Consider the following 23,057-nt stretch of genomic DNA (forward strand, 5'->3'; position numbering starts at 1 on the left):
TGGGCACCAATGGAAGGAGAAGCCCTTGGTACTGCCAAGGTTGGACCCCTTGGATTCCCACGTAGGGGAATGTCGGCGGGGGGAGTGGAGGACAAGAAGGGGGGTTGTGTGGAGGGGAACACCCTTATAGAAGAAGGGGAGTGGGAGAGGATGGAGGCTTATAGACAGGAAAACAGAAAAGGTAGTAACATTCGAAATGTAAATAATGAAATATCCAATTATAAAAACAATATAATAAAAGAAAAGAAAAGAAAGACAAAAGTGTGTCCAGTTCATAATTCATAGCTTGACTTATCCAAGTCCTGTGTCCTACGTGTGTGGTGGTTTCAGCTTTCGTGGTCTACCTTTGATCACCTGACAGGTAACCAAGGGCTACATCAGTAGTCTATACTGCTTTGGAGGTCACGAGAACTACCGCAACCAACCAATTGAAAGAAGGTTTCTCAAGCCTGATATTGAAGGTTTTGTTAGTCTATAGTTCTTATGGGGAGCATAATCAACCTCAAATATAAAACTCATTATCTCAGGAATAAAAAAGCTCCATGAAAATATAGAAGTAGATGACCCTTCTGTGAATTTAGGGCTACTATAATTTAAAGGATAATTTCTAAACTCTAAATCTGTAAATGTTTTCAGGAGATAAAATAATACTTGCTGACTGTTTTCAGAAGTTTTGATTTGATAAAAATTATTCTTGCTTAATGTTATTATTTATATTTTTTGTAAGGTAAATTTCTGAATATTAACTTGAATTCCTTAAGGAATTTATTATGGATGTTATAGCGAAGAAAAGAAGAAAGAATATGACATCATCTCTGTCATTTTCTTCCTCTTCGATAATTCCTGGAATTAAAAAGTTAGCTTATTAAATAAACCTTACTGTGTCTTTGAAAGCTGAAGTGGTAAGTAAATTATGAGATAGAGTTGGGGTTTTAGAATCAAATAACTGACTATAATAGAATGAGCAATATTACGAAGCTGCTAACATCTTAAATTCCCTATTGAGTATAAAGATAGAGCCTCTGTGTTCTCATATTCTTCTTACATACATAAAAACACATAAAGATGTTTAAGGATGGTCAAAGTCCTCAAGTTTGGTGCCAATTTTTAATAGTTTTAAAACACTTTTTGAAAGTATAAAACATCCTTTAAAAAAAATTTAGTCTTTACAGATTAGAGAAATAACTCACATGGAGGCGTACTTACAGTGAGTGCCCCCAAAGCCATGGGTTTGATTCCCCACACCAGATAAATCGGGATTGGTGGTTTATTCCTCTATTCACAGCACAAGGAGGGTAGAGGTGGAAGGATCAGGGGTGCATGCTTGTCTTCAGCTACATAGAAAATTTGAGGCCAGCCTAAGTTGCCTGAGGTCCTGTTGCCAAGAGGGAAAAGGGAAGGTGAAGGAGGGGGCAGGGAGGGAGGGAGGGTTGAAAAAAATGAATGAACAAACAGGTTAAAGAAGGAAGGATGGAAGGAAAGACAGAGAGAGAGAGAGAGAGAGAGAGAGAGAGAGAGGAAAATGAGAAAATGAGAAAGCAAGAGAGAAAGAGAACAAAAGTTATATCAAAGAAATCTTGCTGCTCTCAATAGATTAAAGATTCATTAAAGTCAGGAAGTATTTATTTTTAATAGTGCTCCTGATGTTGTTACAAGTATATGATATAAATTAAATACTGGTTCAAATAATTTAAATTCATAGAATATTGCCATTATTCAAAGTGTTTATAGTTACCAATAAACATATATTCTTTTTATATTTTATTTATTTATTTTTATGTGTATGGGTCTTATGGCTGCACATGTGTGTGTGCACCAAGTGTGGGCTTGTTGCCCACACTTGAGGCCAGAAAAGGACAGATACCCCGGGACTAGAGTTGCAAACGACACTGAGCCAGTATGTGGGTTCTGAGAATCAAACCAATCTGTATCCCCTGAAGAGGATCAAGTGTTCTTAACCTCTAAGCATCCTTCCATATTCTAAACAATTCAATGTTACAACATTAAACATGACTCATGTGTAGCAATAATGTATAATTCTGTTACCCATTTAAATGTGAATCTTAACATTTGTACTTCAATCACTTTCTCAAAATAATCTCTCTCTATGCTTTGACAATTCCATATATTATATAGTATTGACCCCTTAATAGTTGGTAAGATTTTTAATTGCAATAAAATATATTTTAGTTCATTTAAAATAGTTTTATGTTTTGTGGCAAAAAGTTTCACTTGTAGAACTATTAACAACAAAATTCAGCATCTCAGAATTTTTATATAAGCATAAAAGCAAACACTAATTGTAAAAAGTGGGAATATAAAGTACCCTGCTAAGATGTACATGATACATTTTTTTTTAGCTAAACTGGGCTCTTGCACATTCATTACATCGGACAGGAGAGCATTCTGTTGCCATACTTCTACTTTTAATTCAGTACCTTTTTTGATAAATGTGGGACAGAAAATATTTTTTCCTGATGGGGAAAACCAATTGAATAATATTTCAACACTCTGTCATGACTGTATATATGGCTTACATTCTTTTATAGATAGCTGGAGGGTATTTTAGCCTTGACATTTTACTTGTCCTGAAAATGGAGATGATGCATGGACCAGCACTACACAGAGCTCCCATTTTTCTTTCTCAAAGTGTGGTGTGATTAGCCATTTTATCCGCCCAACTCTACTGCCCTGGGAGGCTCAGATGTCAAGGCCAATGCTACTTTGATGAATTAGCATCTTGAGATACCATGATTTCAATTCTGGGTAGCAGTCAGGATGGAATGCTTGCTGGTCTTGGTTTCTTGGATTTGTCCCTCTCTCAGATAAAGATTAAGAAAGATCTTTTAACTCTAGTATTCTAATAACATTTGTATATATAGGAAATCCAAAGACATGTATATAGCATTGACAGAAGCTTGGGGGACACCCTACCTTATTTCTATCCTCATATCCTGGAAGTCTAGTGTTCTGACAAAGAAAACCATACTGTTTTGTCTTCTGACAAAAACTGATGAATATTTTTAGAATAAAACTCCAGGATGTGCAAAACTCCAAAAGGACAGACTCAACAAAATAAGTCTGAGAACACACAGAATAAATGTCCATCGAGACCAGATTTGTCTGAGTAATAGCCACAACACTTGGTTGAGAACACATCTATTGATTTAGAACATACCATGTCCTGGCTGGCTCTCATATTCTGCCATATATTCTCATCCCCATCCACAGTGGAAAAGCTCACTCTGAGCCTTTGATACATTCACCTTTGGGACCCGGTCTTCCACACAAATACTTAATATAAATAAAACAAATCATTGCTCTAAAGGATTCTGTGCCTCAGATCCCTTTTCACATTGAAAATCATGGAATCTGCAAGCATCTAAGTCACCATTGATTATGCTGAATCCAATTATTGCAATGACTCCAGTAAGTGAAACCTAAAATGTTTTATGGTAATGGCCCATATGTCTGTATAACATTTAATTTGTATTATATGTAAGAAAAGAAATAATACACACCTGGCTTGCAATATTATAAAAACAGATCGAATGAATCTAGAGCTGTCTTTATGAATCAAGAGAGTAGCAGTCAATGAAGCAGGCACCGTACAAAGAGATGATTCAAAAGACTTTAGTGTATTCATCACTTCCCTTAGCCTTCTCTGCCCTCCTATCCCCAAAGCTTCTCAAATAAAAGGACTCCTAGTTTAAAACAGTACTCATAGAATAGTCATAGACTATTCTAAAATACATGTCCCATCCTCCGTCAGTACTATAGTGGTACAATAGAACCCTCTCTTACCATGAAAAGCGGACCTGACAGGAGGCCTGGAAAAGGTTTTTTTCATTTCCTTTGCCTGGGTGTCCACTGTATCCAATCTTCCTTCCCCCTTCTCTCATCTTTGTTACAAGCAGTTCTAGACTTGGACAACTGCAAGAAATTTGCTCTAAGCTTCCCTAGGAATTCTTGTACTATCACAGAATCAAGTCATCAAGTCTCAGCTTTCCAAGGGCTGATTCAGTTTGCATATCAAACATATATATATATATGTATATATATATATATGTGTGTGTATATATATACATATATACACACATATATATAATAAATTATGAAGCACTTCAAAATATTTGCTCACGATTAACAATATCATTTACTTAGGAATCAACATGTAGTTGATGTTACACAACAAATATATCATGATAGGATAGTTTTATTATTAAATTATCATTTCCATCTGCCAGTAACCCTTTCTAGCAGAAGCCTGCTGTAAGTTGTCGTCTGGGACTGACAGCAGATATGATTCTCAACAGAATAAAATCCAAACTGTGGAGTGAAGTAAAATAACAGGTAGAACAAAGTTTAGGGCAGTAGAGGGAGGCTGGTTCCCCACCCAGCTAGGACAGGACATTATTTAATAGTGAAAGTAAGCCGTGTTGGTACATTAAATGTGATTTTAATGACTCGGTTTAGATGAAGACAGTCTGTGAACATCATGTTGACTATTAACTTATTTTACTTCCTCTTTGTCCTAGTAACTAGAAGATTATGGCTTAAGAATATTATGCTCCAATGTATGATAGATCTGCAAGAGAGAAACTGCAGCATGGTGTTCGCATGGATGCACATATGGAGAAATTTTTAAGTTGTCGGTGGTCTGTCACACTGCAGGAAGAACAGAAATTGTTCCTTCTGAGAAGAAATGGCATTACCAGAATGCTGTTCAGCATCATTGACCACCCAAGGGCTGCAGATTAAAATTTCCATAGAAACAGAATCTGACAATGACTGCTAAAAGTGAAGACTGCCCTCCCCAACCCACTAACAATGCCGTCTGAATCAAGAGGAAGTGTAAATTGTTCAATCTGAGAGCACACAGTCTACATTCTCCTGATCGTTATATTTCCTTGTCATAAACTATTTTTATTGTACATTAATTTTTGGCCAGAGGGAATGGTTTCATGAAGTTGACACAATAACACAGATAATTCCTCTATAAATTAAAATGTATGGCCATTACTTTATTTGTCAGAGTAATGGATATTATCCTGCCAACAAAAATTAACATATTTTCTTTTTGTCTTTTCCTTTTTCTTGGTCTTAAATTCATTTCTTCTTTGTCAGAGCCTCTCAAGAGACATCCATGTCAGACTCCTGTCAGTCAGCAAGCACTTCTTGGCATCTGACATAGTGTCCGGGTTTGGTGTCTGCATATGGGTTGAATCCCCAGGTGGGGGCAGTCTTTAGATGGCCCTCCCTTCAGTCTCTACTCCACATTTTGTCTCATTATTTCATCCTGTGAGTATTTTGTTTTCCCTTTTAAGACAGACTAAAACACCCAGACTTTGGTCTTCTCTCTTCTTGAGCTTCATGTGGTCTGGGAATCATATCTTGGTTATTACAAGCTTTTGGGCTAATATCCACTTGTCAGTGAGTGCATAGCATGTGTGTTCTTTTGTGATTGGGTTACCTCACTCAGGATGATATTTTCATGTTCCATTCATTAGCCTAAGAACTTCATGAAGTCATTGTTTTTAATAGCTGAGTAGTACTCCATTGTATAAATGTACCATATATACCACTGAAGGACACTCACCCCCTCCATTCTACTATATCCCTCCCACACCTACCAATAACTCTCCTCTCGCCAATATGTTCTCCACCTATTATCATTCAATTTTATTTTGTTTTGATGTTTGACCCACTGAGTTTAACCAGGACCTTCCCCGAATGGCATGGGTATAGAGCTACCCTCTGCAATGTGGCAATTCACCAGGAACTACACTGAGGAAGACAATGACTCTCTCCCCAGAAGTCATCAATTTCCATAGCTCCCTAGGGAGAGGATGGACCCTTATGTAATTGGAAGGATCCCTCTCCATTACTGAGTATTATTAGACCCAGTCTTTACGCCCTCTGAGGTCAACTACAGATGCCATTTCAGGCCTAAAGTGTAGTATTTCATGAGCCTCCTCTCCATCTTCCAACTCTTACATTCTTGTCATCCTTCACTTTAGTGATGTCCTTTTAGTCTCAAAAAGATAATTTGGTGAAAAAAAACCCAAAACATGACTAAGTAGGCCACGCCCTCTAGGGTGAACCTTTGCTTCTGTTTTGCTAAATCGGCATATTTATTACAACTGCCTTCGAACTATTTATGTTTCCCCTAGACTAGTGGTTCCTTTGTCCTTAGTCAAAAGAGTCTCTTTTTCCAGCAAAAAGCAGTCAGTGCAGAGACTCGTGTCTGCTCACAGTGCTGAGAATGAGTGCCGAGTGCTAAGACCTAGACAGGAAACCGTTTTCTTCTTTTTCTTCATTTCTTTTCTTCTCCATGTTTATTCATTCTATCATTCTTTTTCCATCCCCTCCATCAATGCCTCCCTCCTTTCCTTATCACCCATTTCTTCCTTATGTCTTCTTTTTGTTGGTTTTTATTAATAAAGTTTGTTCTTTGACAATTTAATTCATGTATGCAATGCATTCTGGTTATGCTTTTCTCTTCTCTCTTCCAGTTGCATTCCTTTTCTGCTATTCCCTTCTTTCTTACAGATCTCTTTCTCACATTCACAGCCTTTTGTTTTATTTTCTGTCTTTCAAAGTTCAACTACCACTGTCTATGTGACCGTGGTTTTGGTCACATGACCAATTCAATAAAGGCTAGTGAGATCAGCATAAGGAACACAACTAGATACCATGCCTACCCATCTTCTGGAATTCATTAATTGTCAGTAGTTCATCAGAAATATTACAGTCCCACTAGCCCCTTCCCCATGCATAGCTGAATGTTAGGTAAGCCTAATTTATGTTATCCCTGTATCAATAGGCACAACTGCTGTTAGTGTCAGGACTAGGCATGTGTCAAGCTTAGTATAAGGTAATTCACAGTCCTTCTGTCTTCTGTCTCTTATATACTTGCCATCAGTTCATTCACCATGTTCCTTGGGCAATAAAGGGGTAAGATTGTTTAGGAATGATTCTCAGCATCTCGTGGATCTCTGTATTCACATCTTTTCACTGCAAAGCATAAGTTCTCTGACTAATGTTGAGCAGCCTCTCTCTATGAGTATAAACATGTATATTTAGGAGGTGGCTTGATGATAAGTCAGTTTAGGTAAATAGCAGTATCCGGTTCTACTCTAGGGCCCAGTTGCTGCTTGGTCATTGGTCTTGGATGAGTTTCATGGTACTGGGCATAGACTCCATCTTGTGAAATAGTTCTCAAATCCAATGAGAGATTAATTGGTTACCTCCATGGCAGTTGTGCCACTATCATATCCACGGACTCTTCCTGCCTGTTAAGTTGGTATTATATTTATAGAGTTCACAGCTTGGTGAGACAATGCTGCCTTTATTCCTCCAATCTCCCGCATAGCACCATTGGGCATTATGAAAGATTCCATCAAGGAATAAGCTGTAAATTCAGTTCCAGCTTGATTTCTCTATATCTTGCATCTGAGGTGTGTGATGTCTTCAGAAATAGAGGCTTATATACAACTTTTTGTGAGTGACCTAGACAAATAACTCCTATAAAGGTATCTTATAGCTGGCACTGAGATTTAGAACACTATTACTTCTAGGATTTGAATTTTCTACCCTTGTAGTTTATCTGCCTTTGATAACTCTTCTCTATTTTTAATTGACTCACCAGGTTAAAGGTTTCGAGGTGATTTCTTCATATCTCTTTAATTGGGTTAACTTTCCTTACTATCACCTCATTTTCTTACCCACCCTATAAACACTCCATGTGGAACTGTACAACCCCCATTATTTTCCTACTCAACCTTCATTGTACTAAATCTGTGTTCTGCTATTCCCACTGACCCACTCTAGATTCTGGAGATACTCCAAATAAAACACACAAAACTAAAGAGTCCAGGGTGGGATCTGTATAAATGAGACAAGTGCAGCATTGGCTTTTCCTGGCCTAGGTTGCTTCATGGAGTATAATGTTTTCCAATGTATGCATTTTCTTACCAATTTTATAATTTTTTTCTTGTTGCTGATAACATCATATTAATTGAGATTTCATTGAACCTATAAATTAATTACCTTTGGTAGGATGGCCATTTTCACATTTTTAACTCATCTCATTCATGAACATGGGGGTCCCTCCATATTCTAGTCATACCCTCAATTTCTTACACTTTCTATTATTTTATTAGTTGGGTTAGGCTTCTGATTTACTTATTTATGGTTATTGTGAGTGGGATTATTTCACTGATATTTTCCATATGTTTGGCATTGATATATAGAAAAGCTGCTGGGGTTTTGTTTGTTAAATTTGTATCCCCGGGTTTTATTGGAAGTGTTTATCAGGTCTAAGAGTTTGTTGATGGAGTCTTTGGAGTCTCTCATTCATAAAAGCATACCATTTGCAAAAAGAATGCTTTCATATTTTCCTCTCCTATTTGTATTTCTTTGTTTCCTTCTCCTATCTAATTGTGATACATAAAATCCAAAGGACTATATTCAAAAGAAGTGGAAAGAGTGGGCATCCTTATCTTGTTCCTGAGCTTAATAGGAAGACTTTGAATTTTCTTCATTTTAGGATAATGCTGGCTCAGGATTGGGATATTCAGCCTTTGTTATGTTGTTCCATCCCTAGTTACCCTCATGACTTTGATCATGTGATTTCTGTCTTGAAGTCCACTTTCTAATTTTTAAATTGTGACCATTAATACACAAAGTTATTATTGAAGGCATGTACAAATTCCTGTCATTTAGATAATTTGGGGTTATTTCTTAGTCACCTTTATTAACCATTTGATGTTGCTTACTTGTTTTCTGTGGCCTCTTTGCTGTGTTTATCATTCTCTTCTGACTAACCTGTGTTCAAAAGTGTTCCACTGTGGTTCTTATTGACTAATTGAAATTTTCATTTCCAGCTTCAATTCAGTTTGCATTCTCTTCACTATTTACATCACTTCATTGGGTTTGGTTTCTATATAATAAATTGTCTTCCTTATTTTATCCAGCTTCTCTTGGGTTGCATTCAGTTTATTCTTTTCTTCTCAGTTCTGTTGGGCATTTGCTTGTGTCTTTCTTTAAATTATTTTAACTATTTAAACTTTTTATAAATTGTTAAATGATGTATAATTGTTCTTTACAGTTATATGTCTTTAATTTGATCTTAGAAATTGTCCTTGGAGACCATTGCTGTGGACTTGTTGCTGCTAGGGGAGGCAAACTGTCCTAGCTCATCATGGTGTGCATCATTTTCTAATGGTACCTGAGCACCTGGAGTTAAATTATTGACTTTGTCTTTTGTTACTTTTTTTCAGGCCACAACATACAATCTAGAAGTGAGTGCAGACTGGGGTTCTTGGGAGAACCTAGAGAAAGGGAAGGTAGTCTACAGAAAACAGAGCTCCCTTACTTGATTCCTGTTGGGCTGAGTCACTTGTAGAAAGTCATGAGTAGGCTACCAAAGCTAGAAAGAAGACAGAGGTGGTTGGTTTGCAAGATTTTCTTAACTAAGTCCAGGTGAAGCCTGGCTGCATGTAGTTGTTGAGTAAGAGCCTTGAGCAGAGGTGAAGGGGCAACTTGTATGAGCCTATAGTGTACCCCATTCTGTGTGGTGATGCAGCTAGAAAGATCTCTCAGGGTAAAGGAAAGGTCTCAGATCATCTAGACTGAGAAACTTCCTGACTTACTCTCTAACATGAGAGTAGCATGAGGTCAGAGCAGTTGGTCTGTTCATCTTTCTGCTCCTCTTTCCTTGAATATCAGTATCTTAAAAATGCCTGGAGTTACATCAGGTATGACTAAGAAGTAGAGACTGTCCCTTTATCCCCAATGCTTTTCCTGATTTGTCCTAATTTAGTCTATACTTGATATTTGTTAATACAAAATAACTACTCCAAGCCACGTCAAAGATAACTGAGAGTCTACTATCAAGCTCCTATGAGGCACTCGTCGATGTACTACAACATTGTCCCAACGACCCAAGAGATTTGCAGGAACAGTTGTTCCCACAATTTTTCCAGCAGGCTACTTAACAAGAAGACTATGATTTTCTCTTTACCACCTCTTCCTAGCAGTCTTCTTTCTGCCTTTTGTCTAAGAGTATCAGGGAACAAATGACTTTCTGGAGAAGGCAGTAAATCCAGGTTTGACAAGTGGCAGGAAAAGGTTGATGATAAAGCAAAAATCTAGCATATAATGTAGTATTGCTACATTGTATTCTCGGTATATAAAAACATAGTCCTTTCTGTTTCCATATGCCTTGTTTCATTCATTCATTCATTCAGAAAGCAGATATTTGAGGCTCTATTTCCTCATACCTCACATGACGTTGCTTACTAGTTCCCTTGACTCTGAGTAGAACGGAAGAGTCATATAAATGGAAGCAGCCATCTGTAGATCACTAACACCAACCTATTCCTGAAGCCTCACTTTGTAGATCAATCTTCATACCTAATTTTTAGTTAACATGTAAAACACTACATCCCATTACTTCATTTTCATACATTAATGAGCACGTTGCTCATGTTCACTCCTAATACCCTCTTGTGTACCTAGCTGGTCTCTTTGTTCCACCAAAGCAACTTCAACTTTCAAGTCATATATAGATACTTAAATCCAGATTCTGCATGAGTTAAGGTAGAATTTATTTGTTTTTCCTTTTTCTCCTGTTGTTTTCCTGTCTTCCTCATAGTCCATTCTCTTATTCCATCTTTAGATATTCCCCACATATTCCCCTTCTATTTTTATATCATATGTATGTATGTGTTTATTTTATATTATGCCTATGAGAGAAAACATGATATTTAGCTTTCTGAATCATAGTGATCTCTAGCTCTACCCATTTTCCTAAAAGTGATATATTTGCATTTTGTGGCTGAAATATATCTATATTTTTTTCTTTCCACTCCTGTTCTCTTTGGATTTTACTTTAATCTGGTCTCCACCTGAAAGGTCATGGTATTCACAAGTCCTTGGATATGCTACTTTTAATCAAATGCCAGCCTTTTGTTGATCTGTTTATCAAATGAAACTCCTTTCTGCCTTTTCTCACACCTAAGACATTTTATCTACCCTGCAAAGGTTTACATCTTCTGTTTCTATACTTCCAAGTATCCAATGCATGAGTTATTGGCTATTGTAGACTATCTGACCATTGAGAGCAGGGCTCACGACTGTATGATTGCAGTTTAAAGAGGCTGTTACAAGTCCTGTACCATGAAAACAGATGCATGTTTAATTAGTAAAGCAAAATAAACCCTGTACACACATTGTACAATCTCTTTGCACCTATTTTTCAAGTGTTTTGTCCCTCGTACACTCAAGCAGGTATTACTCTGTTAGAATCTCCACATATTTATAGAAAGGTTTCTGTGGTGGCTAGAGAAGAATGGCCCCCATAGTCTCATAGATTTCAATATTTGGTCAACAGGGAATGGCACTATTTGAAATGATTAGGAAGTGTGTCACTGGGAATCAGCTTTGATGTTTCAAAGAGCCCATTAAGCCCAGAGTCCCTTTCACCTCCTGTTAACAGATATAGAAGTCTCAGCTACTTCTCCAACACCGTGTCTACATGGCTGCCACTATACTTTCTGCCATGATAATAAACTAGGTCTCTGTAAACTATAAATCAGTCTAAATTAGATGCATTCCTTTATAAGAGTTGCCATGGTCATGGTGTCTCTTCACAACTGAACACTGTCTAAGACAGTGTCTTATTGAATAACTTTGTGGCATATGACATCACATTATGTATGTCTTTAAAGAAAAACTGGCTGCCACAGTGAGCCAGATTCCCATGTATATCATCTCTCAGAGTTGCTCATCTCCCCCTAAGTGTGCAAAAGAATCTATAGTGCACTTATTTAGCAAAAGCTTCAGAACAAAACAATATGTTTATATTAGATCTCTAACTTTAGTTTGAGATGTCTGCTACTCTGTGTCCTCTGGCCTACATCTGTCCATTATGTTTCAGTCCTTGAATACGGCAACACTTTTACTCTCAATCACTGGAGAAGTTTCTGGGTATATGGCAGTAAGCACAAAATAATTATTTCCCATGTTTTTCACTGAGATTACTGGGAATACACCTCTGCAGTTGTGGGGTTTTTTAGTTAAAATTTTGTCTTGCAGTTCTTCCCAGATCAGCACTTAATGTACCATATTTTATTATGTAAATACAACACAGATGTTTAAGAAAAATTATATTTATTTCTAAACTTGTTACTGTGATATATATCATAATGAATAACCTTGTACCCATAACATTTTCTTATACATGAAGAAACACATAAGTGCTTATATGTGTGTGTATCCCTAGTGACAATCTTGGTTGCTCAAAGTTTATATGCCTTATAAATTCTGATAGATAACTGAGAACTGCTATTCTCAGAGGATGTAGCAGTTTACAGTTTCAACAGCAAATGAATAAGATATTTTCTCCCCAAGGAATTAATAAATGTGTGTTAAAGTTTTCAGATTTGTGCCAAGTTGATGCTGGAAACACATAATCTCAGTTTTGACTAGTGTTGTTTTATTATAAACGCTTGATGGATTTCCAGTCACCTTTGCTCAGGTCCATGCTAACTATCTCCATATTACAGCAATTTTTAGTATAAATAGCTGAAGTGGATTCTCTCAGTTTAATCGATCACCACATTGTCATGAGTGGAATCAACATGTTTTCATGTATTTAAAAGCCATTTGCCTTTTTATTCCCCATAATAATGTTTCCCATGTCTATGTTGTTTCTTCCCCAAACCATCTATAAGAAACCTTTAAGTAAGAGGAAAATAATGCTGTGGTGTGTACTTTTTCTAGTTTGCTGTTTGTTCTTTGGTGTTTATTGTCATGATTTTATGTAATAGGTTTGGTGTATGCATGTGCATATGTGGCAGCCAAAGGCTAATGTGAAGTTCGGTATTCTGTCCTGTTCTCTGCTTTATGATTTGAGATAAGCTTTCTCACTAAATTTGGAATTTGGACAACAGGGGAACATTACCGTGGCCAGCTTTTTATACAGGTGTTATAGATAGAAGCTTATGTCCTCGTATTGACATAGCAAGAACTTTACAGTCGTCTCTCCAGTCTACTTACCATGTGATTTTACTAGAGTTAGGTCATTTTTACCAGAAAGAAACACTGGCTGTTGTTTTGATAGACTCTGAATTTTGAGTCCTAGGAAGACCCTTTTTCTAGCGAAACTGAAAGAGCTCATTTGTTGATCCCAGAGACAGTACTCACTCAGCAGCTTTTATGAGCTCATGGCTTTATATTTGAAGATGAACCATTTATCATCTGATACAGTTCTCACATCAACTGTCTTTGTTGACTGGGCCATTTATCTCTATCAACATGGATAACTTTGTCACATATTAATTTTACCATCTTGCAACTGATATTTGAAATTTGTAAGACTTATTTTATGTTTGATTATGTGTGTGGCAGAGGGGTATGCACATCTAGTTTCTTCCAAGTGCCTTCTTTATAATGAAGCCATACAAACTCCATAGTGTGTCTCTCTTGCAAAAGTAAACTCTGTATTCTTCTCAAGGTTCATATTTTTTTAATTCTTCGAATAAGACTTGAATGATGAACAGTGTGATTCCTGAGCCAGTCTCAGCCAGTGGTGTCTCCCCTGTGCCTTTTCTGTTCAAGCCCAGCCAATTGGGCTTTCCATTTACCAAATACTCCATCCCTGTCTGTCATCTTAGGAATCTGTGCATGCTGTGCTCATCTCTGGAAAAAAAGATTGCCTTACAATTCATTTGTTACTAACTCTCTAGTTTAAATCTCTCCCTCAAACCTACCACAAACACAAGTGCCTTCATTGCTCAGTTTTGGAACCCCAGAACAAGGGACTGAGAGTTTTACATATCAAAGCGGACCTGGCCACCAAGTTCTTTGAGCACCCCTCCACCCCTACCTGGCATACTCTGCTCCCAACCCTGAACTCTCCAGTCCAGACACTGGGCTGCCATTCTCTCAAAGGCTGTTCCCTAAATAATCCAGACATTTTGGTCCCCTCTCCCTTTCCTCCTCTCATCTCTCCCTTGAGTGACTTCCCTGGCCACCTTCCTTGGGGCCAGTGAACCTGCCCGCTTGAGAGCAGCTTCCCAATAAACCTGCATTTAATATAATCTAGTCTGGTTTGAATGGCTCATTTCACCTGCACAGAAATAACATCAGTTGTATTAACTTCCCATAGACCCTGGTGAGCACTCATTGCTCTGTATGCCAATTGAGTTCATGTAAATGTAATTATATTCTGTGATTATCTTCTCTATGGAAATAGTGCCTCAGTGTAGATATCTGTAGTCTGCCACATCTCCCATAAAATGAATGCACATTTAGAACTCACAAGGGTGATAAAAAATTATCCAGTAAAGCAATATATATTTGTAAACATCATCTCTTTAAAAAATAAAATTTTAGCAGTAGAATACTATTAATCAAAAAGAATAAAAGTCTAAAAGACAATGCTAAATTTGGTATAACAACTTAGAAAGAATGATTACTTATGGACTCCTATAGATACATTACCTGAACATTTGGAATCATAATAGTATAAGATTCCCAGTTTATGTCAAATGGATTCAACATCTCTGTACTTGGGCTCATATTTCAAGATTATTATATAATAATTATATAACAAAACTAAATTAAAATGTACATAAACTCTTTATTTGAATACATTAAACAAAAATTCTTTAACGATGATAGAAATAGGACAGGAAGTTATTATTTAACCAAACCAAATGAAAAATGAAGAAATGTTAGTAAAGTAACAATCTTTTTAAAAGCATGTATATTAGAGAGAAAACAAATTTTTAATTTTTGAGATTATTATACTTAATATTACTATAATGAAATACCTTAAACAGACCATTTTATAATGAAGAAAGTTTATTTTGACTTGTATTTCTGGTCCAACAAAGATAGGGGGCTGTATACAGGGATAATGCTGTCGGAAGCCCCAAGCAATACTGGGAATCATTAAATAAGAGGAAGAAATTAAGTATATACATGTCATCTAATCTCTTTTGCTCTTACAGAGCCATCAGTCATAAAGGCCCCACCCTCATGTCAGATGCACAAAAGGTAATGATTTTAGAGAAAATTCATAAAATATCACATTCTGCAATCATTTTGGCCACTTTACTATAAGTAAAAAACAAAATAACAATGTAACAATGACTTAAATAGTAACATAAAACAAATTTAAATAATATCTTAATAAAATTACAGATTAACGACAAATATGTGGATAAATAGGCATTTCATACAACAGTGGGTGGGTTATAAACTGAAAAAAACCTTTGGAGGGAGTGAGGTACCATTACGAATTAACAACATTCAGAAGGTCACACTCTACTAGGTCCTTCCTTAGTAGGAAAACCTAAGGCAATACGCCCTCAACGCAGATGGTTTTTGATGTGAACCCTTTTGTAACCTCCCTGCAGGAGTGAAGACCTTGTGACATAATTTAATAGGAGCCATGTTCTTTTGTGTTTTTTTTTTTTTTTTCTCTTTGCCTTTTTTATTTCTTGTGGCTTTTTAATTTTAGACATTTTATACATTCACGAATGTTTCTAAAGCAATGTGAAATGTAAATAAACATACACACACACATACACATACCACACACACACACACACACACACACACACCACACACACACACACACACCTTTAATTATTTTGTCTAGGGACTGAGGAGAGATGGCTTATTAGAATAGTGCCTACACAGCAGACAGAGCTCACAGAGTTTCTGTCCACAACCCGTGAGTAATCTCGTCTGCCTGTTCCACAAGATACCAATGCACCGGCACCTTTTCTTTTCAAAGAAAAATATAAGCAATGTATTAGTCAATGAAGCTGTCATATAACTTTCTGCCTTACCTGAAATGTTTAATTTAAGCTAATATAAATCCAGAGTTAGATTTCCACAGAATGTTATTGCTTTGGACACATTTTCAAAGAAGAAAATGTTTATAACATGCCCTTCTGAACATTGTAGACCAGGTATGACTTGATTTGTGAAAATTACAGTTTCTGAATAAATAATCCATATCAAATATATGGTAAAGATATTCAAATGAAACACATGAAATTAATATCATGAACAAAGTCATGGTTTCATTTTATAAAAGAAAATGTTTTAAATAAATATGATATTATACTGCTTTGAACAAATATATTTTTATTTAAAGTATATAATTTATTAGACATATCTTCCCGGCAGGGAAAGAGAATAAGGACATTTTAATGAAAGGTGCATAGGCCTGAGGAAGTTTACTTACCAGAAATCAAGTTGCTTGGCTGACTTCATTCTATGAAACATAGAATTCTAGAATCCTGAGCCAAATCAGCAATATGGAGTGAAGATGCCATATTCACAGATGCTCTCACAGGCCCTGATGGGATCAAGAGTTTCACAGTAACTGTTTGAAGACTACTGGTTTTGTTGTTGTTGTTGTTGCTGCTGCTGGTGCTGCTGCTGCTGTTGCTGCTGTATTGCTGTTGTTGGTTTGTTTTTCTGAGTAGCTGCATGCTCTATCTATTCAGCAAATTCAGAGTGTTGCAGCACCAGAACCTGCAGAGTCAGGGCGATCTCTCTCCCTTCCCACACCCACACTTACACAAGTTCTTATTGTTTGTTGAATTTTTTTAATTTTGTTTTCTTTTGATAGTTTCATACAGGTACAAAATGCATTTTGATTAATTGGAGGACCTTGAAATTTTCCTGTTCAAAAGAGTCACTGGTCACTTGTGACTTTAACTGTTCATGGAATTACCTGATCAAATATGACAGTATCTGAGATAATTCCAAATTTCACTAGTTAATTTTAAAATTTGCATGTGAAGTCAAATGACTAAAAACTCCAAGATACCTTTCAAGAATAATGGTGAAAATTTTAACTGTAAGCCATAATAATTAATAGTTTGTTTTTAATGCTGGAAAAGACAATAATTAAATCATTAAGGCAGAGAAAACACAGAAATAGTCTTGAGCACCATGAAAATAGATGTGACCCATGCAATGAGTGTTAAAGGGATGTCGACTGTTCAGAGTGGAAAAACACAAAGGCCCCATTTCCTTCAGGTGGAAGGGAAATTCTCAACAGACTAAAGACCTGAGTCTACAAAGCGAACAGCAAAACTTGAGAAGAAAATAAATGTTCATATATTAACAACCTCGGGGTTTGCAAAGACTTCTTGGGAAAGTATAATCTGTAAAGGAAAAGCTTAACAAATTTAATAATGATGGAGCCATTTCTATTTCTGTACTAAAACAATACCACAGGCTTCTGTGCTTAGAAGTGTCCTATCATGAAGTCAAATGTTAAGCCCGAAGTTATTTGCAATCCATTACCTGGCACGTAATTCATGTCTACAGTGCGCAAGCAAATATTACAAATTATCAGGAGATGTGATCTGGTGGGTACAAATCAACAGGGCATGTAAACAGCTACAGGCGAGTAAACATGTGGAATAAAACTTCCTTAACAAAAAAGAAGCTTAGCAATTGGAGCTCTTGTTCTCAGTACCTTAGCATCTCCTCTCTTGTGTTACCTTCTCAAACATGTTAATATTTGACCATTCTAAGTGGTTTTGAGCAAGTGGTGTTAAGTGGCACTGTAAGTTGATGCTAGTTTGCATGAAAATGTAAAATAGCTTGTAAAATTGGGCATACACACATGCACACACACACACACACACACACACACACACACTACACGCTCACATTCATTCCAACTCGATGGTTCATCTGTATAGATTCTATATAGCTGAAAAAAATCCAACACATATGTGTTAGAAACTATGCACAGCATAGTTTTTATAACAGCATAGTATGGAAAACACTGGAACTGCCCATATCTGAATAGGATTAAACATCAAAGCATGTTCAGGTGATGGAGAGCTACGCAAGCGGTAATGAGAGAGAACTGTGTGAATCTATGACGATTCATTCTGAAAACACCACTGAGAGTGAAACAAGTAAGATATACATGTGTGCCCTTGCTATTATAAATAATAAAAATTGCCCAAATCAGTAGCATATGGTGAGAATAGGTGAGCTCAGTAAATACATAAAGTTATTAAGTGGAAGAAGAAACTTATCCTTCCAAGCACAGAGGCAAAAGTACCAAAATCAGGTGCGAGGCTTTCTTCACTGTGAGCCCCACTATAGCTAAGGATTCTTTATAATTAGTATACTGCATGGAGAGAAAAAATAACTACCTTAGGAATGTAGACAGGGGACGGTTACCTGTGGTGGAGAGAGACAGAAAGATCAAAAGTAAACTTCATAGGACCACTTTGAATAAATAGTATTATAGTATTCTCCTCGTTAGTTTTTACTGACAAATTAACACAAACTGGAGTCACTTTGGAAAAGGAAACATCTATTGAAGAATTGCCTCAATCAAATTGGCCTGTGGCCATATCTGTGCCAGACTGTAGTCCTTGGTGATTGGTTTGTGGGACTTCATCTCACTGTGGGCTGTAGCACCATGCCTAGGCAGGTTGTCCTGTGTTGTATAAGAAAACCAGCTGAGTACAAGCCTGTATACAAGCCACTAAGCAGCCTCCTCTATGATCTTTTCTTCAGTTTCTACTTGAGCTCCTGCCTTGACTTCGCTCAATGATGTGACTTAGAAGTAACACCTACCGGTCCCAATTTGGGTTTGGTCAGAGCATTTTATCACAGCAACATGAAATAAGCTACAACAGAAATGGTATTGGCATATTAATTTGGAGCTCAAAATTATTAAAATCAATTTGCAATAGATTTGTTGGAAACCAAATCAACTTTACATCCACACAGCATCATTATGATCTTGTTATTGTCACGTTCTTGGCAGCTGTAGAATAAAGCTCTTACAGTCTCTGGAGGTTTAGACATGTGGCTTAATATACGACAAGTTTGCTTTAGGAGTCAGCAGATTGGATACTTCCCTGTGTGGTAACTTTCTGCAGCCATTTAAGAACATGGCGCTACATTTGGAGCCATGCAATACGTACAAGGTTTACCCTGTTATAAAAAAAAATTTACAATTTAACAGTTATTTTATTACACCTGAATCTTTGTGTCTTCTCATTTTAGGTTGACAGCTTTATTCTTTTCCTAACTTTGAGTCTGAATTTTTTGCAATAAGAAAAAGATATGTTCATATTTTATAGCATTTTTAGCAAATTGTTTTTTTTCCTCACTTTGCTCTCTTTCCTCCCCAAGCATTGCACGTTTTGTGTGTAACACTTCTAATCTCCTCAGAGCCTATCCATTACTTAGCTATAAAAATATTCACATTTAAAAACTGAATTTATCAGTTTTTAGCTAGAGCCCGAACCTCCCTGATCCCGGCCCACAGCTCCCTGCTCCCAAACCACGTGGGAGAGAGAGCTAACCATCCAGACAGGTGGGCACTCCTGAGACTGCAGGGTGGGAGAGGTCTCAAATACTGCCCACCCCTGCCCACATCCCTGGCCCAAGAGGAAACTGTATAGGGCCTCTGGGAACAGGAAGACAGGGGAACTAAAGCGGCAGGTCCCCTGCGGTCCAGATACCTCAGGGATCTAAACGGACCCAACATCAGCTCCATGCACCCAAATCCCATGGGAGGGAGAACTAAACTTTCAGAGGGGGAGACACACCTGGGAAGCCAGAAGAGAAAACACTCTATCCACATTTCTGACTCTAGAGAAAAATACCTAGCACCATCGGGACCCCCTGTGCACAGAGACCTGAGAAAAGACAGGGCAGCCCTTCTGGTTGCTCCCTTCACAGAGAGCTGAAATACAGTCGCCAAGGAGTGACTTCAGGCCTGAGAACAGAGGTAAGAGCAACTTTTCTCCTCCAAGAGACCTGCCTGGTGGACTCAGGACACAGTCCCACAGAAACAGCTAAAGACAAGTAAGCAGGAAAGACTACACGCCCGAAAGCAGAAAATTCTGTTCCCATAACTGGCTGAAAGAAAACAGGAAAACAGGTCTACAGCACTCCTGACACACAGGCCTATAAGAAGGTCTAACCACTGTCAGAAATAGCAGAACAAGGTAACACCAGACACAACCTGATGGCGAGAGGCAAGCACAGGAACCCAACCAACAGAAACCAAGACTACATGGCATCATCGGAGCCCAATTCTCCCACCAAAGCAAACACTGAATATGCAAACAAACCAGAAAAGCAAGATCTAGATTTAAAATCACATTTGATCATGATGATGGAGGACTTCAAGAAAGACGTGAAGAACTCCCTTAGAGAAATGCAGGAAAACATAAATAAACAAGTAGAAGCCTATAGAGAGGAATCAGAAGAATCCGTGAAAGAATACCAGGAAAACACAATCAAACAGTTGAAGGAATTAAAAATAGGAATAGAAGCAATAAAGAAACAAAGGGAAACAACCCTGGATATATAAAATCAAAGGAAGAGACAAGGAGCTGCAGATACAAGCATCACCAAAAGAATACAAGAGATAGAAGAGAGAATCTCAGGAGAACAAGATTCCATAGAAATAATCGACACAATGGTCAAAGATAATGTAAAACAGAAAAAGTCACTGGTCCAAAACATACAGGAAATCCAGGACTCAATGAGATGATCAAACCTAAAGGTAATAGGTATAGAAGAGAGTGAAGACTCCCAGCTCAAAAGATTTTGTCTTCAACAAAATCATAGAAGAAAACTTCTCTAACCTGAAGAAAGAGTTGCCCATAAACATACAAGAAGCCTACAGAACTCCAAATAGATTGGACCAGAAAAGAAACTCCTCCTGTCACATGATAGTGAAAACATCAAATGCACAAAACAAAGAAAAAATATTAAAAGGAGGGAGGGAAAAAGGTCAAGTAACATATAAAGGCAGACCTATCAAAATTACACCAGGCTTCTCACCAGAGACTATGAAAGCCAGAAGATCCTGGACAGATGTCATGCAGACCCTGAGAGAACACAAATGCCAGCCCAGGATACTGTATCCAGCAAAACTCTCAATTAACAAAGATGGAGAAACCAAGATATTCCATGACAAAACCAAATTTGCACAATATCTTTCTACAAATCCAGCCTTACAAAGGATAATAAATGGTAAAGTCCAACATAAGGAGGCAAGCTAAACCCTAGAAAAAGCAAGAAACTAATCGTCTTGCAACAAAACAAAGAGAAGACAAGCACACAAACATAATCTCACATCCAAATATGAATATAACAGGAAGCAACAATCACTATTCCTTAATATCTCTCAACATCAATGGACTCAATTCCCCAATGAAAAGACACAGCTTAACAAACTGGATATGCAATGAGGACCCTGCATTCTGCTGCCTACAAGAAACACACCTCAGAGACAAAGAAAGACACTACATCAGAGTGAAAGGCTGGAAAACAACTTTCCAAGCAAATGGGATGAAGAAGCAAGCTGGAGTAGCCACTCTAATATCGAATAAAATCAATTTTCAACCAAAAGTCATCAAAAAAGATAAGGAAGGACACTGCAGATTCATCAAAGGAAAAATCTGCCAAGATGAACTCTCAATCCTAAATGTCTGTGCTCCGAATGCAAGGGCACCTACATACATAAAAGAAACCTCAAAGCAAATATTGCACCTCACACAATAATGGTAGGCGATTTCAACACCCCACTCTCATCAATGGACAGATCATGGAAACAGAAATTAAACAGAGACATAGACAGACTAAGAGAAGTCATGAACCAAATAGACTTAACAGATATTTATAGAACATTCTCTCCTAAAGCAAAAGGATATACATTCTTCTCACCACCTCATGGTAGTTTCTCCAAAATTGACCATACAATTGGTAATAAAACAGGCCTCAACAGACACAGAAAGATAGAAATAATTCCATGCGTCCTATCAGACCACCACTGGCTAAAGCTGGTCTTCAATAAAGAGAAGGAAAGAATGCCCACATATACATGAAAGTTGAACAATGCTCTACTGAATGATAACCTGTTCAAGGAAGAAATAAAGAAAGAAATTAAAGACTTCTTAGAATTTAATGAAAATGAAGGTACAACATACCCAAACTTATGGGACACAATGAAAGCTGTGCTAAGAGGAAAACTCATAGCTATGCATGCCTGTAGAAAGAAACAGGAGAGAGAATATATCAACAGCTTGACAGCACACCTAAAAGCTCTAGAACAAAAGAAGTAAATACACCCAGGAGAAGTAGAAGGCAGGAAATAATCAAACTCAGAGCTGAAATCAACCAAGTAGAAACAAAAAGGACTATACAAAGAAACAACAGAACCAAAAGTTGGTTCTTTGAGAAAATAAACAAGATAGATAAACCCTTAGTCAGACTAATGAAAAGAACACAGTGAGTATGTCCAAATTAACAAAATCAGAAATGAAAAGGGAGACATAACTACAGAATCAGAGGAAATTAAAAAAAATCATCAGACCCTTCTACAAAAGACTACATTCAACAAAATTTGAATATCTGGAGAAATGGAAACTTTCCTAGACAGAAACCAGGTGCCAAAGTTAAATCAGGAACAGATAAACCAGTTAAACAACCCCATAACTCCTAAAGAAATAGAAGCAGTCATTAAAAGTCTCCCAAACAAAAAGAGTCCAGGTCCAGATGGGTTCAGTGCAGAATTCTATCAGACCTTCAAAGAAGACTTCATACCAATACTATCCAAACAATTCCACAAAATTGAAACAGATGGAGCACTACTGAATTCCTTCTATGAAGACACAATTACTCTTATACCTAAACCACACAAAGACCCAACAAAGAAAGAAAACTTCAGACCAATTTACTTATAAATATTGACACAAAAATACTCAAAAAATTTCTTGCAAACCGAATCCAAGAGCACATCAAAACAATCATCCATCATGGTCAAGTTGGCTTCATCCCAGGCGTGCAGGGATGGTTTAATATACGGAAAAACATCAACATAATCCACTATATAAGCAAACTGAAAGAACAAAACCACATGATAATTTCCTTATATGTTGAGAAACCATTGGACAAACTTCAACACCCCTTCATGATAAAAGTCCTAGAAAGAATAGGAATTCAAGGCCCATACATAAACATAGTAA

This window comes from Rattus rattus, chromosome 15, assembly GCF_011064425.1.
Source record: "Rattus rattus isolate New Zealand chromosome 15, Rrattus_CSIRO_v1, whole genome shotgun sequence".
Lineage (NCBI taxonomy): Eukaryota > Metazoa > Chordata > Mammalia > Rodentia > Muridae > Rattus > Rattus rattus.